General features: G+C 34.9%; 1 protein-coding gene across 2 annotated transcripts in view; it reads left to right on the top strand.

Annotated features, from left to right (window-relative positions):
• The first annotated feature begins 2,417 nt into the window (after positions 1–2,417).
• Positions 2,418–13,991, top strand: part of LOC143234119 (dyslexia-associated protein KIAA0319-like protein) — a 122,206-nt gene continuing 110,632 nt past the window's right edge. The window contains exon 1 of one of the 2 annotated variants that reach the window (XM_076471201.1): positions 2,418–2,617. The gene's annotated coding sequence lies outside the window, so the exon portion shown is untranslated. Of the gene's footprint in view, positions 2,628–13,991 lie in introns of both variants that reach the window. The other variant, XM_076471202.1, reaches the window with a different exon arrangement.

The following is a 13,991-nucleotide window of genomic DNA, read 5'->3' as shown; positions in this document are numbered from 1 at the left end:
TATTAAGGATTTTTCTTCCAATTCCCAAAACATAACCACCCTTTAATAATCATGTATTCATCTAATCTTTTCTTTAAACACAGTAAAATCTTCTTCCTCCACCATCCTTGAAGGCAACGAATTCCAAAAGTCAACCAATCTGTTTGAAAAATAGTACTATCTAAACTGCAGACGACTCCTACGCTATCAAAATTTGAATTTATGACTCCTTATCCTATTGTTTTCACTAATAAACACAGAAACATTTTATAGATATACATATTATCGATATCCTTAGTAATCTTAAACATTTTAATCCTCTCCAGAGGAAAGAAGTTCAGGGATTTTAGTCTCTCCTTATAGGACAATCCCAGCATCCCAAGTATCATCAAAGCTCTTCTCTGAACTTTATTTAACAATTCAATATAGTTCTTGAAGAAAGGAATCAAAACCTGTCATAACACTTTAAACGAGGCCTTACGAAAGATCTATACAGTGAGACAATAATCACACTTGTCTTGTATTCAATATTTCTATTGATGCTATTCAAACTACAATTAGCACAATCACTACTACGTTACACCGTTTAAATGGCTTAACTATATAATGTATTCCCATTTAAGCTGTAAGTGTAATTTGAATTGTGAAAACCTACATGCATTAACTTAAATTTTGGATAGTTAAACATCATTTGCTAAACATTGATCAAATGATCTAAAAGTTCCTGTAAGTCTGCAGGATCTTCAATGCAGTTGACCAATTCAAAAAATATTAATGCTATCAGCAAACTTCAGTATTTTTTAAACATTCCAGAGTCAGTAACATTAACGCAAATCACAAATCGTAGAAGACTTAAAACAGAGTCCTGAGGCACACCGCTCGTAACTGTGATGTAGTTAGATCTAACTTTATTTATTACTCTTCTCTGTTTTATACTTTCCAGCCATTTTTCTATACAATTTAATAACATGTCACTCACACCCACAGATTTCTTTTTTTGTAACAAATATTTTGTAAGGTACCTTATCAACTGATTTCTAAAAATCAAGGAAAACCAAATCCATAATACTTTCATCAACTCTTACAGCAACATTCTCAAAGAATGTCAGAAGATTTGTTATACAAAATTTTCCCTTAGTGAAACCCTGTTATCTCTTTGACACTATATCAAACTTTTTAGGCGACTTTGCAATGTATCTTCAATCACACTCTTCAAACCTTTCTAACTACTGATGTAAGACTAATTATCCAATAATTTACTGGACAACTTTTGTCACTTCCTTTAAACATTGGACTAGCATTTACCGATGCTCCTCCAGTGACACAACGGTATATTTGCGGACTCACACTAATAGAAACCGGATTTCAATACTCGTGGCAGGCAGAGCACAGATAGCCCATTGTGCAGCTTTGTACTTAATTCCCAAAACAAACAAACATTTTCCAACCCCAATTTACTAATACTTTTCTACTGCTCAATGACCTAGCGGTTCACAAATAAAAGTTATTTAAAACTCTATGATAAAGATTGTCTAATCTATGGGACTTATCAACTTTTTGGTTTCTCTTACAATTTCGGAACAAAACAATGATATATTTTACACCATTATTTTCCCATACATTAAATACTCTAGTTGAGGCATAACGCTTATATCTTTCTTCGTAAAACTGGGAAGAACATATAATTTAATAAGTCTACCAGTTCGTAATCCTCTGAAATCAGCTCCCCGCTATAATTTTTAAGTGGCCCAATCTAAATTGTAACTTTTTGCTTACCAACGATATACCCAAAGCCACTTTATTGTTTAGAATGCGTACGTGTGTTTGCGGTTCTTATAGCAAAGTCACATTGAGCTATTTGCTGTATCCACTTAGGTGAATCGAGCCACTGATTTTAGCGTTATAGGTCCATAGATTATTACATACGATTTGTTTCAGCACTAAAGTACAACTTCTACTCTACATTATGTATTTCACTTTAATTTTTCGTTGTATAACAACTTATTATTACAATATGTTGATTACCCACGTCGTTAAATTGTTACTTTTACCTCACTGTACTCCTTATATTTTTTGAAGGTCAGTTCTGACGGCTCCCCAGTGACACACTGGCATGTCTGCGGACTTCCACACTAAAAACCGGGTTTCGATACCCGTGGAGGGCAGAGTACAGATAGTCCATTGTGTAGGTTTGTGCTTAATTCTAAACAAACAGGTCTGATGATATTATAATTTAATTCCAATTTTCCTAACGAATGCTTCTTTCACTATTTATGTTATCTTGATTCGAAAAGTTTTCCCTGATGAAAAAGGCCTACTTTTTTAAAGTGCTCAGACTATAAAGTTTTTACTTTAGTTGTTAATTGGTTTTTTGTACCTACATGTTTTTATCATCATGTGCTAAATTGTTTTCAGTTTCCGATATTTTTTTATGTAGTTAAATCCAATTTCACTAGATGGCAAAATGGTCGGATAGGACGGCAATAAAGATATATTTATTACTTTCGAAATACTTGATAATATTGTGTCGATAATGGTGTTGAATTGGAAGTATTAGAAATTGTTTCTAATACTTTAGGAACTTTGAGTTCAGCTTAATGCAATGACAAACTAAAATAACCTTCAGCCAACGCATCAAGTAAGTACATGTATGTAACGGTATCAATATTAGTGTACCTTTTGAGTTAAATTTATTGTGAATGATCTTTATTTTTGAAAACTTAAATAACCAGCCTTATCCCTTAAAGTTAACTTGAAAAGTTAAACTAAGTTAAAATTAAGCTAGTAAAATCTAGTTGTTAGTAGAATAAAACTGCAATTACGTATTACTAAGTATTAGTAAAACTAAGAGTACAACTATGATCTAATACAAATAGTATTAGTAACACCTAAAGATCTCTGGTCTTGCGTCAGCAACTTGACTTATATGTTGTGAGGAGAAGAAATCCATTATACATTTTTAAAAGTTTAATAAATGAAAACGTAGAAATAAAAGTAATTATCTCATGATGGCTATAAATAAACAATTTGATTTCATGCAAAGCTGCACGAGAGCGATCTGTGCTAGTTGCCCATTATTTAGCAGTGTTTGACTAGAGGGAAGGTAGTCAGTCACCACCCACTGCCACCTCTTGGGTTACTCTTTTTCAAACGAATATTGGGATTGACTGTAACTTTATTATAATGCACCCAAGGCTGAAAGGGCAAGCATGTTTCTTGTGACAGGAATTAAAATCTGCAATCCTCAGATTACAAGTCAAGTGCTTTAACCACCTAGCCATGCCAAACCAATTTGACTTGAACTGTCAGAATGATGAAACTCCTTTATTACAGAATTGAACAAAAAAGTAAAGATAACTGTACATGCATTTATTTCATAGCTTTGTCTGTACCTGATAACATGTTTACTGGCTGTGGTAGGCAGAGTGCATATAGTCTATTGTGTAGATTTGTGCTTAACTTCAAACAAACGTACTCTACTGGCAAAACCATCATCTTTAATAAATTACATTTTTGTGAAATGTACAGTTATCTATTTTTACTTCAATTCTATAATTTGATTTTTAGTTTAATTACTTCTTTAAAAATCAGTTTATTGTGGAATATAAAATCTTAAAACTCTCTATTAGAGTGTAAAGTAAGTGTTAAAATTGTGTTCTGACATCTTCAAAATATAGCATAAAAGATTCAGAGGCTATCAGGCAGGCAGCGTACTGCATTTTTAGGGATGGCTCATATTGTTCATTAAAATGGTGTTTTAAATATCTGCTCAGTAGGTCATTAGAACTTTACAACACTACACAGTGTTTCCTTTTATAACAATGCCCATGTAGTGACCGAGTCTCAATTTTTGGAAACGTCTGTAAATATATCATAGCAAAAAGTTTGAATTTCATGTTTTTCTTCTACTTTCTTTTTATTACATAACTAAAAAACTAGAAAAAGGATGTCAACCAATTTCATTGAGGTGACGTAGTTTCAAATGGAATATCTGCTGTTATAAATATTCATAACTAGTGATAATTAAAAAAAATTATTTTAGTCTAAATGATGCAAGTACCCCAGAAGTTTGGTTGCTCACAAAAAATTAGGTGTTTCTTTAAAAAGCTTAGGTACAGAGTGAAACAGGAATTGCCAGCCAATGATAGATAATATATATTACAGTTGGAACCTTGATGAAATAATAATCAGTGATGTTGATAAAACCCACTTGTAGAGAAATACATATGCAAAAACAGCTCATTTGGGTTGAGAAAATATTTTACGTAGAAGAGCGAACAACGTTTCGACCTTCTTCTGACGATGACCGAAGAAGGTCGAAACGTTGTTTGCTCTTCTACATAAAATATTTTCTCAACCCAAATGAGCAATTTTTGCATATACAGTTGGAACCTTGTTGTATTTAGATCTTGGTTATAAATGTAACCTCCCTTTATATATTAAAACTGCATAAGAAAACAAAACCAAGAAGACAAGTATAAAAAAAAAACCTTTTCAAAATTGGAAGAAAATTTAGCAATGGATATTATCAGTGCTTTAAAAATAATATGAACAAAATGGTAGGAATGGCATCTGCATGTAGAATGATGTTAATGCTGTCCCTGTTATCTTATTGGCATTATATTTAAGGAATTAATATTAGCCATCCTTAAATTTATCACCTTTTCTGAAAAGTTTTTCTTTACATGTGCCTGTTACTTTTTGATGAGGATACAAAAAGGCAAAACTATGCATACTGTTGTGAAGCCTAACTAGAGATATATATAAAGAGGTAGTTACTTCTTTTGATTTGTACTGTTGTAGTTGAAACCTAGACTGTCTTGAAGCTTTCCACTTAGTGTCACATAACATACCACGTTTTGGAACATTGAACCATATGGTCCATGTTGGCTTTTCCTTCCTTTAAACTAAATTAAAATAATTAAATAAATTAAAAAAATCTTAAAACCAACCCATATAATTCATGTACTTATCCAGCCTTTTCTTAAAATTGCTTCAAATTTTCTGCCTCTAAAACATCCGAAGGCAGCCCATTCCAAAGGCCAACCACCCTGTTAGAAAAATAAATGTCTTAGCTGAAGATGACTCCTACCCTGCCAAAAGTTATATTTGTGTTCCCTAGAACTACTGTTCTCATTGTTAAATGTGAAAAAAGATGGGGCATCGACACTGCCAATTTCCTTTGCAATCTCAAACACCTCAGTCAGATCACCCTAACTCTTCTCTTTTTAAGAGAAAACAGTTTGAAATATTTCAGCATCTCCTTGTAGGACAACTCCTCCATCCCGGTATCATTCTAGTAACCCTTCTATAAATCCTTTCTAACAATCTAATGTATTTTCTAAGGTAAGGAGCCCAGGACTAAACATAGTATTCCAAATGTCACCTAACCAGTGACCTGTGCAATGAAATTACAATCTCTTTAGACTTGTATTCAGTATTTATGTAGATACAACCTAAAATCCTATTTGCACTACACTGGAGGTTCAATATACTTGTTAGCAACCACAAGTCCAATAACATTTATAAGAAGTACTGGAATTGATATGAATCAAGTATATATTAGTTATTTAGAGATAAGTAAAAAGAGTGAAAGACTGCAAATATAATCTTTGCATTTTGATTAAGTTTATTTCTGTGCTTTTTGACAATTCATATTACCCTTTTCTTAAATTAAAACTTTTTACAAATTTTATTTCTTATGTGTTTGTCATGTCCATTTATAGAGAATATATTTTAGTTGAATGTTGATTTCAGTTTACTGCTATGTTAGCTTTTATTTCACCTAACCACCACACAGAACTTATTCAAAATGAATAACAAATGTATGGCAAAGAATAAACCCAAGTACCTGTATGCAACTACAACAAACAAATGTAAAGTTATTTTCAAAGGTTGTATCATCCCATGTTTAGTAACTGACTTTCATCAATGACACAGTGTAACGTAACAAAATACGAGCAGGAACAAAGCATTTTCATCAGAATGGAATAATTTTCTATAATATAGTACAACACAGTAACATGCTTACTAAGTATGTACACTCTTCAATAGTCTGCTGTGCACCAGTGTTTGTAGAATAAGGCGACACAAATAATACATTCAAAGTAAACAACAGCAACACATTTAGCATATGTTCCTAATTGTTAACAACATTTACAACTGCTACCATGACACCATTACCCTTGCAATAGTATATATATGTATTATATATAGGTAATAAATACTGAATATGCATTCACAATTTTAGCTGAGTATACAAAACAGTGAAAAAAAATCACCACCATTATCTGAGTTCATCCATGTAGCATTAAAAAGTTACTGAAATGTAGTCATGGAAATGCACTTAAATAATGATGAATAATAGTGACTTTAGTAATGATATGCATTAGCAAATTGAGGAACCTTTCTTGTAGCAGTTTCCAATTAATGTGCTAGAAAATGCACAAGTTGTACTTTCCAACTAACATGCACATTAGTAAAACATCAGATTTTTTTATAGCAGAAAGGGAAGGACTTAGAACAGTTTGCAGCATGTCGGTATTCCTCTTGTTCAGGCCACCTACTGTTTATAGATGCCACCTCAATGAGATGGTGGGATTTCCCAACTCTTATGCAAATGCAGGTCATAGATACCAATGACATATCATCCCTTTCATTCCCATTTTAAAACTTTTGCTGGTATGTTTGATTTGGGATATTTTTCTTAGGCTGGTTCATGGATGTCTTTTGATTGTACAGTCAACTTTGCAATTGTCTTCTTTATCAATCACCAGGAAGACACTTCATCTCACTGTCCCTGTTTTCACACTATTGACCTCCATTTTTGGGCCCAGTCTATACAACTACATCTGATAGCTCTGGGTTTCCTGAGTCTTGTTATGGATCGCCTCTTGAGGCTCACCAAGATACTAACTATCAATTGATCTCTCATTCCTCTGGTGTTGAAGTCACTGTCCTTTCATCTGGACTTTTTACTCTTTTTATCACTCTTCTCAACATTCTATTTCCCTCTTTTCTGGTTTACTGTTCCTTTTCCTTCAGCTTTAACTGGGTATAAGTTTTGTCAGGCCTAGTCCAACTTTTTTCTTATCCCCCTACTTGTCTTCATTCTTTTCTTTTCTCATTCTGGACACTCCATGTTGGTTCCTGCTGATAACTCCTTACTGGCTGGCTAAACCATAGTTTCCTCTGTTGCAACTTCTATTCTCTTCTTCTTTTCCTCTACTTCTGTCACTTCCCTTATTCTTCCTCCTCTCATCCAGAAGTGTCATCATTCCAACTTTTCATATGAGTTTGGTTAGATCCATTGCAAGATATTCCAGACTCTCTTTACATATACCCTACCTTATTTGTTGTTTCATTTATTTTTCCTCCTCCTGTGTCTGTCCACAAAACAGATTGCATATTCCATAGTTGGTGTCTGCATCATGTTTACTGGCATTTCCTTCCTTCTATTCCCCATTTTTCTAAATTTTTTTCAGTGGTTGTTTAAATGAGGCTTATCTCTTTTTAATCTTGGTTGGTTGCTGGGTAGTTATACTTAACACTTCCAGGTTTTCTTTTTTTTTATTATCATGGTGTGCTGCTATTCTCATGCTGTTGGGGATTTTGACATGGAGAATTTCTATTGCAAATGATGCATTTCCTTCCATTTAGAGAGTGGTTTGACCCATGCCTCATTTGAGATATAGGGCTGAGATGTTACTTGGAAGTGTAGTACAAGTACTGGACACCATCATTATAATATCTCCCATGCAGTTCCTGATACATATGTCCAGCTAAATGTAGTTTGGATTTGCTTTAGGATACAGGTGAATGCCACTCCTCACTCCACTTGTCACAGTAGCCATCTTGTATTTTACCACAAAGAAGTTTCCTGAAGTCTTAGCCTTACTACACATTCTGTGTTCCATCTACCTTGGCCAAACACTGGCACTGTATTTCCCCAATCTCCTATACTCTGCTCTCTCTCTCTCTCTCTCTGTAATGAAGATAATAGATAATAACAGATTGAGTAAAGACTATTCCCTACTTAAGAAGGCTACAATCCCCCACTAGGTGCTGCTTCACTAGGCAATCTCTGTTCTCTTGAAAATCATACTCCAAGGCTTTACTTTGTTGCTATTACAGAAAGGAACTCATCTTTGTAAATGATTTGTATTAGCACTTCCACCATGTTTAATATGTTATTATTGCTCTTAGTAGTGCAGAGAAGTAAATAATGTTTATGAAATTAAATCTATTTCAGATGGAAAATGTTAACTTCATAAGTGTTACATACCTCTCAGTATCACTTTCCTACTCTTCTTCCTCACTTCTGGTGCATTTTTATTTGTCAAGAATAAAACTACGAATATGTGCTTGTATTAACAGAAGTTACTGTGCATGGAGGCTGTGTCACTCTTCACCTTGCTGTTGGTGGAGGGCTCTAGCATTGATTATATCATAGTCTAGTGCAATACTTGTAAATGTGTAGGGTTGGGAGTTCTAGGCTGGTAGCATGTGCAGTTATATGCAAAGTAATAGCAGAAAAGTATCTATCTATCTGAATTATATTTTCAGGTAAGAAAAATTTCAACTTTCCTTTTGCTGAAGTTTCATAGCTACTTGCTGTTCGAATCAACATGTTACCTTGTTTTACCTCTTTTTAGGCAACTTCCAACCTTTCATTACCTGAAAATTTGTAACTATAAAACAGCTATTAATCAACATGTTGCAAGGCTTCTAATTAATTAATTCTTTGGTTTGTAGATTGGTTTCTTTGAGTAATGCATGTCATATCTAATTTGGGGCAGATAGTGTTCTCATCTTCAGGATATCAGCTCATTGGTTTATTATTGATGATTGGTTGATTATAGCCTCAGATGTAATGTTCAGTTTTTTTTGCATTATAGCAATTTCCTTTTCTTTTCATCCTTTGGAAGTAATTTCTATTTCTAAAAGACCTTATCTGCATTTCCTAGCAATGTGTAATTTTAAATTGCAGTTGCCTCATCTTTTCTCAACCATTTTTTACATCTTCTGTCCTGAGTAAACAAACGTCTATTTAAAGGCTTTTGTCTAAGTTCCAATAATATGCTGATTTATGTTGCAATTGAAACATCATCTACTCTATGGTTCACTTTTTTCCTGTCAGTTTGAGTTAATTTTCATATAATGAATGCTGCTCTAAATGTTTATCAATAACTTTTATTGATTCAGATTCCATTTCCAGCTGGACAATTTCCTTTAAATATGTACACCTCCTTTGTTTTAGCATAATTCTTGTATCACCATCCACTACAACACCTATGAATTGACAGAATGCTAAGGAATTCATCATTTCACATGGAACACGTTTATAACATAGTTGTGCAAGTTTTCCCACATCTTCAGCAAGTTGGATTAAGGTTTTATTCTTCTCCTTACTGTGCTCCTAAACTTTGTTTTGGAAATTTCCTTCTGATGAAATGCTCCAAATAAATTAGGTAAGGCAGCATTTATGTATGGTATGGTATGGCTCTCAGTAAAAAGGTTTTTCAATGTAAAACCTAGTTCATTTAAATAAGAAATAAGATGAATGACCTAATTTGTTAACTTGGTCTTTTTAAATAAGTGAGATGAATAATTTCATTGTTAAAATTGATCCCTTTAAACAACAAATAAGATGAATAATTTTATTGTTGAAATTGATTCCTTTAAACAACAAATAAGATGAAATAGTTTTATTGTTAAAAATTGATCCCCTTAAACAAGTAAGATGAATAGTTTTAGTTAAACCTGATCCTTTTAAAATCACAAGTGAGACTAACAGCTTTATTGTTAAACCTGGTCCTCTTAAACAATAAGTAAGATTAATAGGTTTTTTGCTAAACCTAGTCCTTTAAATAACTAGTAAGATAAATAACATGCTGTGTGCTGTTTCATTTGTTCACCTTGTAAATTAGTTTGAGCTGAGGCTGATGTCTCTTTCATGCTGTCTTTCTTTCATAGTATGTGGATTCTGAATTGAACAATATTATTGAACTAGCCTGCCAAACTACGTAACTTATTTTCACAAAATTATCCTACTTTTAACGCAATGTTGTAATAGTTTCTGATATAGTGTACTATCTCTCCTCACATATATAGCTATTCTCATTCAGTGCTGTTCTGTATGTGCAAATATTTGTTTGCATGGCATGAACCTTGAACTCCCACGTACCTCACAATCAATGTGGTTCACATGCATCTTGCATGGAAAGCATCCAATACCCTCCACCAATAGGAGTGCAACATATTCTCTTTATGTATCTGACTCTTTTTATTTGATTCTACCAAACTGTCACTTCTTGTTAGCCAGTAACTGAATGCAGATGTTTTTCGATTATCATGTGTTCATTTCACTTTTTTTTTTTGTTGTTGTTGTGAAATACTGATTTACTTCTCTCATTCATTCATTACAGTTTGTTACTGTTATAACTTACCTTTGTTTACTGATTTTCTCATTTTAGACTTCTTCATGGTTTAAGAGAATTTGGAAGTTTGTGTTTAACAACTACTGATGTTATTATTGCTACTTTAAGTGTCATTACTGGTTTCAGGTTTGGGCATTTTGACTGAGGGTTTTTTATCTGCCATTCATTGGAAAATTGATTATTATATGAGGTATTCTTTTTTTTCCCAAAACTGCTTGGTCTTTTCTTACATTGTCCAAACCTCTTCATGATGTTGAGGATTTTGACAGCCTTTTCCCTCCTCTTAACTATGCCGTACCTTCCCATGCATCTCATAGAAATTAAACTAGGCTTACTCCTGTTTTTTGGATACTCTTTCTGAAGTATATTCCATTATTTCATTTTCACCATGTTCTCATGATACTGTTCCTTCCTTTATTAAATGACACTCATCATTAGAGTCCCCTGTTTTCTCTCTGCCCCTTAACATCAGGGTTCTTGCTGAGCATTTCATTTCTCAGTTGAGAATAGGTGTTAGGATGCTTCATCCTCCATGGATTTCTGATCATTATGCTTTGGTCTTATCAGCAAGCTGATCAACATTTTCTTGACTTCCAGTGGTTGAAGACACTTTTCCTAGTGTGGGGGGATGTCTCTTTCTTCCATGTCCATTTACCCACCTTCATCATACCCTGACAACTCTCCTACAGTATTTGTTCAGCATAACCTCTTTTCTGAGACACTCCATTGATCCACTGTGAGGGTTTTTTGTGGGATGTATATTTTCCCACCTTACTACTACTTGGCACTATTGCCCTCTTTGGCCCCAAATTTTTAGTTGTTGGGTTCTTATTGAGAATGACACTTGCTTTTTACAAGTTCATCTATCTTCACCTTATCATCATGACATCTGGATGGCTCCTTTTTTTCATTGGTTTGTTTTCCAGAATCTTTGGTATCAAATGTGGAATCTGTGAGTTCAAATTTGAACATTTAGGCTGTGGTTACTTGTGTGTTTTATTCTGATGTCATGATCTCTTCAGCAATTGTTTTTTGTTCTGTAATATCCTGTCTTTTACCAGTTTCTACCACTAGGGGTTTGATATTTTGTGGTGTGCCTTGATGTCAGGGTTCATTGTCATCAGCAGTTTTATTGACTGTCATGTGGTTTCTGGTCATGTGAAAGTATGTTTGGCCAATTTTTTTCCTCTGTGGTGGTTATTACTGCTGATTCTTGGGTAAGCCAGTTTGTGTCAGAAGGATTTCTCCTTTCTCCTCCACTTTTGTCTCCTGTACCAGTTTCCTTTCCATTAACTTGGGATCAACCTGCCTGTTTGTATCTATCCAAGGTTGTGCTGACCCTTCTGTCAGAGAGAGCTATCAAGCCTTTAGGCAAATCTCTTTCAGGATTTTACTCAAGGTTTCTTTTGTCCTGGCTCAACCAATTTCAGGACCTTCCTCCTTTTTCATGAAACTCTTTATTACACTTAGTTTTTGTGTTGTTTTTTTCTCCAAGACTATGGATAAACAAGTTAATGTCTCAGATGCCATTTAAATATTGATTTTCCTTGTCAGACCAGGTACTACCTTTAGTTTATTCATTACAAGGTTATGTATCAGTTTTGTTCCTGGTCTTTCAGGTTTGCTTCAGCATCATATGTGTTTAGTTGGGTGGTTAGGGTTTTGCCTAACTTGTGCATGCTCTACACCAGTGTTTGGATAACTGACTCTTGCTTGGTCGTTTGGGACTGTACTCTTCTCAACACATGCATATTTGCTGCTGGAAGTAGCAGCTTCTGTTGATTGGATTCTGAGGTTAGGGAATTTCTGTTTTGCCTACCCACTAGTTTATCCACTTGAGTGTAGTTTTCAACACTCCTCTCTCCATGGTGGATTCCTGTATATGATAGGGGACCTCTCAGAGACGGTTTTGTACTTTCAGTTTACTTCCTCTTTACATGTTTGCCATATGTAGTGACCCATAAAGGGGAGGAGAGGATCTTGGTGAGTGAGGGGTCCAACCCTAACACCACTTTGTTCTTAGATTCCTGTAGGCTGACAGCTTTGAGGTGACCTCCCCCAGAACCAGTCTAGGGCTCTATGGTTGGTGGGGTCTGTGGGCAAAGAAGTTTATTGCCTTTATTATGCATACCCTCATTCAAGAAAAAAATAAATAAAAATGAAAATCTGAAAAAGAAAGAGGTTATCGAAAAATGACCAGGCATGGACGACTCTGTTTTATAGTCGGTATCACAGTCAGATTCTGTACCTCAATTTCTAATTATGCATTCTTTATCCAAGAAATTCTTAGGGTAGATATCTCTCTTTTTTTATTCTAAAGGGATTAGAAGGGCTTTCTGGCTCCCCCAAATCAGTAAGGAAGTTATGCTCTGGAGACATTTTGGTGGAAACATTTTCACCACAACATACCAAATTCCTCTTGAAATCAAAGGCTGTTGAGGATATACCCATCAAGGCTACTCCCCATGCAGCTTTAAATTCTACAAGAAGAGTTATAGTTGAGAGGGATTTAAAGAACATTTCTGAGTTTGAGATCCTAGCTAGTTTATCCAGCCAAGGCGTTTTTTGCAGAATGCCAAATCTCCACTCATAAGAATGGAATTATGATGCCTACTAATATTCTGCTAATGACTATTACATTACTTTTTCCATCATGTCATGGTTCTTTAACATGTGCTCATTGTGGTAGTGAAGACCATGATGCTTATAAGTATGAACCAGAACCACATTGTGTTAACTGTAGAGGTTCACACCTGTCTTACTCTATTTCTTGCCCTAAGTGGGTGGAGGAGAAAGAGCTGCAACATTTGAAGACGATGAACAATATCTCATACCCAAAGGCTTGGAAGTTATTGCCCCCACTCATTCTCAGATGTATGCTGCTGCACTTTGTTCTTCTTCCACAGCGGGAGTGTAGACAAATCTCTCCATGCCTCTAGTAGAGTTGTTTGCAAAACACCTGAAGAGTATTTTGCCCTCCATGGTTTTATAGAGCTAATGAATCAATGTTTACTTCCATCTCTGTCCTCCCCACTCATTCCAATGACTCCCTGGCCCCACTTCCTTTGGTTTTGAGTTCGGGTGTTACTTTGGGTCCATCATCTTCTGCAACTCCGAGATGCAAAACAATTATTCGATCATGCCCTCAGTCACTAGAACAATTGTCCACAGATAGTGACCTGCCTACTTAACCCAGGGCAGGATCCATGGAAGTTGATAGAGGCTTGAAAGTTATTGTTCCCTACTCCTTCTGAGACATATGCTGCTGCACTTCATTCTTGTACCACAATGGGAGTGTAGACAGATCTCTCTGTGCCTCCAGTAGAGTAATTTGCAAAACATCTGAAGAGTCTTTTGCTCTTCATGGTTTTATAGAGTTGATGAATCTATATTTATTTCCATCTCTGTCCTCCTCATTCATTCCAGTGACTGCATGGCTCCACATCCTTTGGCTTTGGGTTTGGATGTTTCTTTGGGTCCATTCTCTTCTGCAACCCTGATATGCAAAACAATTATTCGATCATGCTCTCAATTGCTGGAATCTTTGTCCAGGGCAGAATGCATGGAAATTAG

Source organism: Tachypleus tridentatus, chromosome 12 (genome assembly GCF_004210375.1).
Source record: "Tachypleus tridentatus isolate NWPU-2018 chromosome 12, ASM421037v1, whole genome shotgun sequence".
Taxonomy (NCBI): Eukaryota; Metazoa; Arthropoda; class Merostomata; order Xiphosura; family Limulidae; genus Tachypleus; species Tachypleus tridentatus.
This window is presented reverse-complemented; position numbering and strand designations above follow the sequence as displayed.